Here is a 12,051-nt window from a genome sequence, read left to right on the forward strand (position 1 = left end):
TGATGGCCACTCAATACCTCTATTGCAAACTGCAACATCGAACAGGAGAGAGAACAAAAGGGAATGCCCTGCTGCAGAGGCAGGGTGGAGTGCTGGGGTTTGGGGTGGGGGTGGTGGGAGGGATACTCTGGGAACATTGGTGGAGGAGAATGGGCACTGGTGGAGGGATATAAACAAAATGCAAACATGAAGGTTCATAAGTTTGTAACTGTACCTCACTGTGATTCACTAATAAAAAATAATAATAATTAAAAAAAAAGAGCAGGGGCCCAGGGAGTCTGAGTCCAGCCCAGTGCTCTCTGCGGAGCACATGGCCCGGCCAAAGGACCCCTCCACCCATTCCCACCATCACTCCCCTTTCTTTCCTATGACCACCACCATCTTCACCACGTTGAGGAGTTAGTTTTGTTGTTTAGCAAGATCCGTTTGCCTTGGAGTGGAATTCATACCCACACCATCTTCGAAACACTGGGAAGATACTGTGGCAAGTCCTCCGGCCATGTCCCTGCTCCCCCCGGCACCATTTCTTTGCAGTGCTCCCTGTTGAGCTTTGAGTATCTTCCATCAATCTTTCTCTGTTGGCCTGCTTCTGGCCTCTCTTGCCTTCTTCAAACGCTGGTGTCTCAGGATCTGGCGGCCTGCTGATCTTTTTTCACCACCTACACAAAGTGTTTTCAGTGGCTGATCCGTGGGTCAGTGCCCCAAAGTTCAAGAACACTGATCTACACCGCCTCCAGGGGTGTTTTGTCATTCCCTCAGCCTCAGTCACCACGGGAATACTCCCAACTCGGTTTTTCTCTTTTCTCCTCAATAGTTTTCCTATTCTAGGGTTTACTGAGATTTTACTAAAAAGAATGTATGAAATGTGGACTTTTTTCCTGAAAGATATTTTTAGCTCACTTGGTACAAATTGCATGTTTAATCAGAAACAAATATTGTGCTTAGGTCTGGGTTTACTCAAGCTATTTTGATTTTTTAGTTGAATTTGGAATATGATAAGCATTTTGTGGTTTATTTAAATCATAATTATATATAAAATATTTAATGTGCACGTTTAAATTTTATTTGCAATAAAAATTATAATACTGAAGTAAGGATTAAAAGCCACTTAAGGCAATATAGAAATATTAATAACAGCTTAGTACTTATTTATATGTAATAGAATTTTTCTTTGAAATTGCCTTGTCTCAAAAATTTAAGCGTAAAATGAATTTATGGATGTTCATTTTTAAAAGCACTTTTACACATAGGCATTTATTAGGCACAAACTGATTATGAGGACAACAAATGTTTCCTTGATAGCAATCCACAGTTTAGTTTCTGGGGGGAAGGTGTAATAGAGCCCAGCACTTCCCTTAGTTTCTAGGATATACCCAGAGGATGTATTTTTTAAATATGAAAATTAATGTTCATCAAAATTTTCTGTCACTAATTAACTCCTCTGAAGTGAGATTCTGAAAGGGAAGGTGACTTGGGATCATTCCGGGAAATTGGTTCTTTCAGTACAAAATGTTTTAACGCCTTAATTTGGACTTCACTTTGTCAAGGGTTACGACTTTGACTTTTGTTTGCATGTTTTGTTACCCGCAGACGATGGAGGCAACAAGTCCCAGGCATCAGTCAACAATTCTGATCTGGCATCACCGGCTGGAAGAATGCCATGGGCTGGAGCATTCAAGTCACAATCTCCAGTGCTTCCAGAAATGCCATCACCGAAGACAGACAAGCATCCTACAAAAGGTGAAAAATAGTACTCGCCTCCCAGAATCAGCTTTGGTTTAGGCGTCTGCCTGGTCGTGGCAACGGCCTTGCCAACAGATTGTGATGTGGAAAGAGCGTCAGTGCTGGCGCTGACCCATCCCGAGCCCACCAGAGGGGAGGAACCCCAGGATGAGCTCTGACACATCCGCGGGCCTGGCTGAGAATTTCAGGATCACAAATCACATGGATCTGCACATCTGGAACCATTCGTGGGTCTTCCCTTTGCGGAGAGGGGCCCAGAGATGTTGGGCCGGCTCAGCTGTTCGGAGCAGCTGTGAACTCATCAGGAGCCAAAGCAGCGTCAGAGCACAGGCGTTGGTGAGCCGAGAAGACCCAACCTACGGTGAAAAGTAAGTGCTCCGCGATTGGTGGTCTTGTCATGGAAGCGGTCTCCTCGTTGGCTGGCAGAGCTTCCTGGTCTGGCTTACCTAGGTTAGCAAGAAAGAGGAAAGAAAAGTAATGCTGGAGCACACAGAGGAAAGGGGCGAGAATGCTCACAGGAAAGAAAGGAGGAACATCTCCAAAAGTGTAGCTTAATGGTTCCGAGTTTATTGTGTTAAATTAGATACCAGGTTTCAAATCCCAGTTCTCCAGCTTCTGACTTATGGAAGAGAATCTTCCCTCTCGAGGACTCCATTTATTTATTTATTTTTAATCTAGAAGGCGATAGGAACAGTCTTTATCTAGAGGTAAACATTTACGGAGGGCATTGTGATTGGACTATGAGTTGATCTATGAGGCATATGATTAGTAAAATCGCTCTGTTTAAGCCTTTACCAGTCCTTGTAGTGATGAGCTTTAGATAGTGTCTGATTACATCTCTGCTTCCCCTTCAACACCAGCCACATAGCACAGGCTTTTCGGTATGGACCAGAAGGATCTGCAGTTGTCCTTGTGTCCCTCTGCCTCTGAGGGATTGCTAGACTGAAAAACCACCTTCTATGGGCTGGAGCAATAACACAGCAGGTAGGGCATTTGTCTTGCACGCAGTCGACCTGGGTTCAATTCCCAGCATCCCATATGGTTCCCCAAGCAACGCCAGGAGTAATTCCTGAGTGCAGAGCCAGAAGTAACCTCTGAGCATAGCTAGGTGTGATCAAAAAGCCAAAATAAAAAAAACCCAAAACAAAAACACCACCTTTTAGGGAATACGAAATGATTGAAGCCTTCAGTGTAAGGCTACATAAATCCTGCACACTTCCATAACATTTGGGTCAATTTTTGTGGGAAATGTATGCAAACTTATATGGCAAAGCTCTTACTTCATGATACATATCCTATTTACATGTGCTGTTAAACATTAGCCATGTATAATCTTACTTCTCCTCACAACAGTCTGTGTGGTGAGAGCAGTTATTACTTCATCTGAAAGATGAAGGATTTAAGGTGTGTGTGAGTAAAAGATCCAAGAGCAGGTAAGTCTTAAAGCAAGAGTTTGGACTCAGCTTCATTGCACTTTGAGACCTACAGGGTGTGGCAGGGGATGTTGGGGGAACATCTGGGGTCAAGGGTGAGCCCCTCTGCCTTGACCCAAGCCAACAAGTGGTTGGCATCTCCTCCCCTAGCAGGGTCCCCTTGGCTTCCCTCCCTCCCTCCCTCCCTCCCTCCCTCCCTCCCTCCCTCCCTCCCTCCCTCCCTCCCTCCCTCCCTCCCTCCCTCCCTCCTTCCCTCAATGTCGGGTCACTATGCCTAAAACAAAACATCAGGGGCCACCGAGTCAGCTAATCGCCAGCCAGCCCGGGAGACTGAGGAGCCAGAACATCCTGTTCATCTGCTTATGGGCTTATGCGGGAATTTCCCCAGAGGTGTTCACCCGTGGTTACCCCTTTTCTGTTAAGGTCTGTAAACCTAAGCCTGATCTTAGCAAGTGAGTCTTCTCCCTGCAACTCCCGGAGCGCATGTCTTGTCTTTGTCTTGTCTCTTCATACGGCTCTTCGTAGTCATCCTCCCTCCAGGGACTGTCCACCTTCCTTGTCTGGTGTGCAATGGGTGGGGCTGGGTGGACTGCCACGACCTGCTCTCTAGCCGGTTCCATGGGCCCAGCGTGTCAGACCGACAGAACTACTGCACTATCAGGAATCCAAGACAAAGTCAAGGAGAGGGGACTCGGGGTCCAAATACTGCCTGTCAAACTCTGAGGATATTTCCATTTTCTGTAGATTTTAAGCTGGAATTCAGTAAGCCTTGTTGTTTAGATCACCGTTGAAAATGAACAGTTACCAATAAGGGGGTACAAACCTTGCTTCCTGCAACTGAATTCAGCTTGTCTTGAGGACTCATTTCTGCTCCAGGTAGAGAATGGAAACCACCAAGCGCCTAAAGGCTGCCCCCATCCTTCTCCGCCACTGTCTCCTGTTCTATAACAGCCCTTTTATGTGAACAGACAAAGTTACTGTCAAGTTGCTTTCATTCTCCAAAAGTACTTTTCCCTTTATTATTCCCAGCCTGGAAGCATGACGGTGGGGGTGTTAGTGGGGGCGGTGAGACAGTCTGTTGTTTTCTCTGCTGAGCGTCTCTAACTGCACTACCAAGGCAGGGGGGCAGCCAAAAAATTGCCAAACTTTAATCTCTCTTGGTAGTATCAGGGCTAACTTGCCTTTCTTTCTAGCTGAGCCTGTACTTGCCCTGTTGTGGTTGGTCCTCTGGGTCACGTACCAGGGTGCGGTTCTGTCACTTTGTAGTATGCCTTGAGCATCTGCTCTCAACTTCTTTAGTCTTCGTAGAAGAGCTGCTCTCTAGTCCTTCCCCCCTAGCCCCCAGCAGGCATGCTAGTGCGAATCCTCAGCGACTTCCCCTCTCGCTCAGGATGTGCTCACTTCTACATTCTACCCACTACCAGCACTCTGAGTCTCTCCTGGCACCCGTCAGCCATTTCTACATTGACTTTGGTGGAAGGGCACCATGAAGAAACTTTTCTGCGCATTAGGGCAGGTAGAGGTGCCTCTGCACTGAGAAGTCCCGCAGCTCTTCCCTATACCCAGCTACCCCTGCATCTAAGGAGTTTTTCTGCAGGGGTATGTTTGGCCCCCGAGACTAGGGCTCAGGTAGGAAACCTCTTTCAAGTTCTTTACCTTCATTCCCTTCCCTCCTCTTCATTTTCCATAAAGAAGGCCCATATGGTTGAGAATTTCCATTAGAACTTATCTTGACTTCTTTGCCTCATTATTAGCTATGTAGGAAATTCTCTATACTTTTCTTCTTGGTATTTGAAGAGAACCTTTTCGAGATTAAGGTGTGCAGGTGTATGTGTGTGCAAGTGTGTGCATGCAAATTGTGTGTTTATGATACTCTTGGTCAAGGCAGCACACTTTCAAACCATCTTTGCTCGTGGTGAATTCAACAAATTTGGTTTAATGCTCAAATTTTGGCAATTCCTGTTTTTGTGTGAGTTATGGGCTCTTCCCCTAAAGCAGTTAATTTACTTGATTTAATGCCTGAGTGAGCTATAGAGAATTAGAGATACATGGTTTCATTATTCTCAAAATAAGTTCTGAGCAGATTTCCTTTTTGTGATCCTTAGCTTTAATAAAACTTTATTTGGCAGTTCAAGTAAGATTTAATTGTATCCTGAACTAGAGAATTAAATGGGAGCATTACCATATTCTCTATGTCAGTCCAGGATATTGGTGGCTGTGGAATTAAAGAAAGGATAAGATGACTTCAGAGAGAATAGGAATGACATGTGCTAAATATCTGCCTATTCTCACATGAGGGACTGAATTCTAATCCTAGTCAGTGTTAATTCTGTGAGTGAAGAAGGCCATTTGTCCAGAAAAGTTTAGAGTTTGACAATACTTTGTCAATTTTTTGACTGCCCCTGTTACTTTGGAATCTTCTCACATGTTACACTTACTGGAAGGTGCCTTATGCCTCCCCTTACTGGGAGATTTCCTATAGTCACAGAATATAGAATATTGTGTTAGAATGTATTGCCTGTTGGGGTGGCCCTTCACGTAGGCATTCTACATCCCACAGTGTATATTGCCAAAGATGGTACCTGGGCATTGTAGCAAAAGTCAAACATTGGCAAAAATTTGGAGAAATTTGTGGCCTGTTATGTTTGCACAGTGTTTTTCTAATAATGAAAGGAAACCTGGAAACTTTCACACGAGCCCTCTAAAATGTCAGCATATTCTTCTATAGTCTTTACTGATACTCTTTCTTCACCTGCTACCTTATTGGTCCAGTTTACACTTACAAGCTACAACCTTAGATGTGAGTCTTTCACCCTTGGACCCCAATGTAGATACATACAGGTTTTCTCAAGTTGCCTTAGTGGAATTGTGCATGAATAACCTAAGGATAAATTTCTAAGGACTAAGGCGACACCACGCATGCTTTACTGATGTTCAAGCACAAGGAGAAGCACTGAGGTGAACTTCAATCTACTGCCGGACGCCTGATGGATGCATGAGCCAAGCACTGATTAGGCGACCGTTGGCTGACACCAGACCTGCATGCAATAAATGCTGCTTCTCGGTGCTACTGCAGTTTTGTGTGATTGCCTAGACAGCATGGGGACAGTATCCTGAGAATTTAATTTTGATGCTTTTATGAAGGTGTGTGTGTGCAGAGTTTAGGTCAACCAGAACTCAGGAACAGTAGCATCCAAGCACATGCACAACACCCACGCCTGATGGGACGAAGGGGGAAAACGGTTGATGGAAAGCAGAGGAAGAGAGGGGTGTGTGTGGGGAGCAGGGTGTGCACTTCCATTAAGGGAGGCAGCCTGCCCGTGCTGGTGGGAGCTGGGGGAATAAGTCCTTTCACCTCATTCTTTCCACTTGGACCCACTGGCTCAGCTGTTCGATGAAGCTGGGCCAAGACTTCTTAAGTGCTCTCTGGACAGTGGCAGTGGGTATTTCAGGAATTAGGATTATTACTGGATTACAGCTAGGTTCTAATAACCCTCAGATATTCTGAGGATTTTACTTTTTTTTTTTTTAGCACTGTCAGCCTGGAAAAATAGCCCATTTTCCTCTGGGTTATGATTTAGGGTATTAAACCCTGGCAGTGTTTGCATCATCCTTCAGCAAAAGTCCTAGCGTCGGGACCAGAGTGATAGTCCAGCGGGTAGGGTGCTTGCCTTGCATGTGGCTCTCTAGAGCTTGATCCCCAGCCTCCTGTATTGTTCCCTGAACACAGCCAGGAGTGATCTCTGAGCACAGAGGCAGGATAAGCCCCGAGCACAGTCAGGTGTGGCCCCCAAGGGAAAACAAAAAACAATTAAAAGGGTCCTCGCCTCTTCCTCAGTCATAGGTCTCTGGCACTGTGAATTGGTGCAAGTCCAGTTGGGTAAGGTCTAGAAACTTCCACTATCATGTTCTAAGTTTATCATGACCAAATTAAGAACATTTCTACTAATATGTGTATATAAATACTTTAATAGAAAGCCCATATGCTTCCCTCCTAAGTATCATTGATGATCCCAATTCATCATTCCTACGTATCCCCTTGGGCCAAAACAGTCTGACTTCATTTCCCCCCTGTGCACTATTGTTTAATTGCATGAACCTTATCGCTCATGGGTAAGGGCCAACACCTGTTCTCTACCCCTCTGGGATCCCATTATTTCCACTGAGATTAGAAAACTAAATTTTAATGCGGTACCTTCCAACATTATCTCTAACTTGCAGGAAACAGTCACCAAGAATTTTTCAATCTTTCAATGTCCTTCTCATCCTCGCCTTGGTAAAGGAAGCGTTCTTTGTTTCATGACTTGGTTTGAGCAAAGATCACGTTGCATGTAATGTACTTCCATTCCAACCTATTATTTCCCAGTAAGACGCTTTCTCTTCTGTAGTCCTTGGATGTTTCAAGAGTTACAGTGATGCGGTTTGGGGATCAGCAAGCTTTTTTCATAGCAAACATTTTAGACAAGGGTAATCAAACGGTCTCCATCACAACTACTCAGCTCTGCAATTGTAACTCAAAAGCCATCAAAGTCAATATGGAAACAAATGAGCTTAGTGCTGTTCCTATAAAGCTTTATTTACACGAACAGATGGAGGACTGGATTTGGTTGATGGACCATAGTTTGTTGAACCCCTGTTGTCAATATCTTTTAGATCCAGATTCAGTGTTTATGACCTAATGCGTTATTCTTGAGTCCCAGATGAACAGACTGTAATCGTTATAAACTAGATGGACACTGTGTGGATCAAACTTTATGTTTGATTCTCCTAGGCCCAATACTCTCATAATCTACTTCTGCACATGCTCCTTAGCCATGCCAGCACATGCATTCAGCACATGTATCAAGCTCATGTATTTCTTTTGTGTATAGGTGGCCTTCATTGAAGCTGGCCTTAAATTACTCTAGAATATGTAGAAATCTTGAGATGAGGCAATAATTTAAGTCCTTTGGGCCAAACGGACTGAAGTTATTGCCACACCTGGGCCACACCTGGAGGTGCTGCAAAGATTAAGTTTACTATGGATGAATTTGAAGAGCATCTAGGATGGTTTATTTAAGGGTTGGGCAGGGTACAGGGAAAACATTGAGGACAGTATGCCGAAAGCTGATCTCAGGGATCTGTCTTCCAGGAGATGGCAAAGAGAAACCTCCGTAGGCACAAGTGGTCAGGAGCACTATCTTTGCTCAGCAACCCAGCAGGATAAGTCTTAGGGGAAAGATCACAGCCCTACTTTTCTTTATTTCAGCTGGCAGCGTGGCCAGACTCGGTGGAGTTCATTAATATCAACAACTCAAGAAAAACAGCCGGGAGAAGGTGGGAAATGGATTTAGAGGAGCAAATGGAAGACTTTTCCCCAGTACATTAAATTTTAGTTTCCTGGGGCTGTATCATGAAGAGCATAGTTGTGTATACCATATAGGTTTATTTTCTGTGAGAATGAATTTGTGATAACAGGTGGAAAACTTAAGACAGTCCCTTGCACACTGAAAACTTTGCCAATTCCCAATGTGTTCTTAGAATCCACCTTCTTCTCCCTTTTATGAGATTATGAGTGCAGGCTTTCATTTTGTCTCATGGGTGTTTCCTTTGTATTTAACAGTAATAATTTTGAGAACTCCCTTTCCTTTTCCACCTTTAATAAAAGGACCATCTGCATTAAGGAGGGGGGACACCTGGGTACCCCTGTGTCAGTGGGATAGTAGCTCACGGAATATGATACCAGTTTGTCTTGATGTTAGGTGTTAGGTTTCTCCACTAGTAATTCATAATTTTTGTCACTTGTTTGTAGGACTGAAGCGATAGCACAGTGGGTAGGGCGTTTGCCTTGCACGTGGCTGGCTCAGGTTTGATTCCTCCATCCCTCTCAGAGAGCCTGGCAAGCTACGGAGAGTATCCCGCCTGTACGGCAGAGCCTGGCAAGCTCCCCATGGCATATTCGATATGCCAAAAACAATAACAACAATTCTCACGATGGAGATGTTGCTGGTGCCCGCTCGAGCAAATCGATGAACAATAGGACGGCAGTGCTACAGTGCTGCTTGTTTGTAGGAAGATATTTTGCAGATATACAAAGATATTGCTGCTCATTAAGCTTTCATTTACTATTGTTTTTTTTTTCCTTAAAGAAATATTTTATTGAACCACCGTGAAAACAAGAAAAAAAATACAAAGCTTTCAGGTTTAAGTCACAGTCAAATACTGATTAAACCACCATCCCTTCACCAGTGCACCCGTTCCACCACCAAGAACCCCAATACACCCCCCTCCCACCCCACCCCCCATCTAAGTAGCTAATGATATTCCCATTATTCTCTATATATATTGAGTACATTTCATATTTCCATACAGAACTCACTATTATTGATTGGAAATTTTCCCCAACAATCAGGCCTGCTGAATAGGCATCATCTAATAATTTCTCTTCATTGGTAAGAGTGAAGACTTTGAGTCTGCGAGGCCGCAATAGCGGCCGCGCGGTTTTCGGTTTCTAATATTTTAGCTCAGATCACAGTCAAAATGGATGGCTGCAAGAACCCGCTCTGGTGCCAAAATGGGTTAGGAGACCTCAGGATCACAGTCAATAGGCGGAGGGTTTGCTTCTCGTGGCACGGCTCCCTGTTCATCTCTGGGCGGAAGGCGCGCCGGGAACGCCCCCCCTCCCAGGACCACCTACAGGCTATGTCACTAAAGAAAGTCCTACCTCCTGGTGGAGGGGTCTTAGAGGGTGGCTCTCACCGCGTGGCTGCTGCCGCTGCCGCCATTTTCGCTCAGAAAAATGGGGTGGAGAGGGAAAAAAATCCCTCCCCGGGCTGCACGAGGTTGTAGCTCAGTTCACAGTCAAAATGCATGGCTCAAGCATCCGCTCTGGTGCCAAAATGGGTTAGGAGACCTCAGGATCACAGTCAATAGGCGCGGAGGGTCTGCTTCTTGTGCCGCGGCTCTCGGTTCATCTCTGGGCGGAAGGCTCATTTACTATTGTTAATTTTTCATTTTATTTATAAGGAAAAGGCTTTCCTCCTCCCCATTCACTTGTTAATTTATTTATATTGGAACAAACTTGTATTCAGTAGGTTAAGCCCACAACTATCATGAATTTGTTGCTCATTTCCCCCCAGATTTCCCTAGCAGGATTTCTTCAGCTGGCTTCTGTCATCTCTTGATGTATTCCATGGTTATTTCAACCCTCCATTCCTTTTTGGCACATCAGTATATTTCAGGCTTATCCTAACTTTTCACGAAACACCCCTGAAATGAACTATTTCTTTTAAGGAATCTCTGTTTGTTTTTTTTTTTTTTTTAGTAAATAATTGTTGTATTTAGGAAGCAAGGATTTACACAATATTTCTTGTTGCCACTATGTGTAACTGATTTTAGACCTTTTCAATTATAGAGAATATAGGTATGTGTTTCTGTATAGATGTGTGCGGGATCTTTACTATCTCAGGCACACTTAGAGCACTTGGAGTAGACAGCTATCTGTTTGGAAGATACTATTGAAATGGTGGTCTTGGTTGGGCACCTGTGTAATTCTCAGGTCATTGGCTCTGGGTAATTACACTTCTCAGAGCATCCTCGATCAGTCAGACACACAAAATTGCATCTCACTTAATTTTTAAAAATCAATAAATATTGAAAACCACTGTGTCTTCCTTCCCAGATTGCAGGGTAAGTAGAAAAAGAAATCAGTGATTTCAGGATGAACAGAGAGGTTCTGTAGGGAAATAATTTCTATAACATCTTCAAAGAAAACATTCAAACTGAATATTAGATATTGGTTTACCTTGTAATTAAAAGAATTTTACCTTGACTTCTAAAATAATTGATTTTTTCCCCTGCTGTATAATATTTTATTGATTATATAATTTTAAATATCTGTTCTTTTGGTGAGTATTGATCTGTTTCTATTTTTGTGCTTTGTTATTCTATTGTAAATATTATGTGTATTTGTTCACATGCTTCCTGGAGTGTCCCTAAAATTACATAATTATACTTTCCAGATGCTTCATGAAGTTTATTTCTAATATACTTGTCTTAATGAAAACCGTCACTGAACAATATAAGCATTCACATTTTCTTGGCACCAGAGAAATAGTACAGCGAGGTCAGGTGCTTGCCTTCTGTGTGCAAGTGGCCAACCTGGGTTCAATCCCTGGCCCCGTTTTAGTCCCCCAAGCCCACCAAGAGTCATCTCTGAGCACAGAGCCAGGGGTAAGCCCTGAGCACTGCTGGGTGAGGTCCCAAACCAAAATGAACCAAACAAAAACCAGTTCTTGTATAACTGTGTTGTCAGAACACACACACACACCCACCACCCTCTAATGGCTCTCTCAGTGACCTCATGCCCCCAAGCCCATGCTTGTTACCGGTACAGGAGATGTAAGGATTGGGGAAAGGCAGAAAATAGGCTTGGAAAAGCTGCCAGGGTCGGCCCTAGTGTTTAGTGGGACGCTCTAGTATCCAGTATTTCCCGTGTTGTGGGTGAAAGCACCGTCACAAATGGAGACTCCGTAGACGCCTTTGGCTTTGTACTTAATGTAGTCAAGCTGCGCCTGCCTTTCTACCGAGCACAGAAGCACCATCCACCCGTCTGCTGCTCCTGCTGCTTCCTCACGGGGACTCGCTGCTCCCTCTTTCCTGGTAAATGAACTCTTCTTCCTGGACCAGCTTAGACTTCTCTGTCTTTATCCTGTCCAGCCTTCTGTGGCAGTTTTAACACACCGAAGGATTCTCCCTAGGCTTCTTTTGGGGACGAGGGCCGGGAAGAGGTGCGAGCACACCTGGCGATGATGCTCAGGGCTTACTCCTGGCTCTGCACTCAAGAATCACTCCTGGTGGTCCCGGTGGTGCTCGGAGGACCATATGGGATGCCGGG

Source organism: Sorex araneus, chromosome 7, assembly GCF_027595985.1.
Source record: "Sorex araneus isolate mSorAra2 chromosome 7, mSorAra2.pri, whole genome shotgun sequence".
Taxonomy (NCBI): domain Eukaryota; kingdom Metazoa; phylum Chordata; class Mammalia; order Eulipotyphla; family Soricidae; genus Sorex; species Sorex araneus.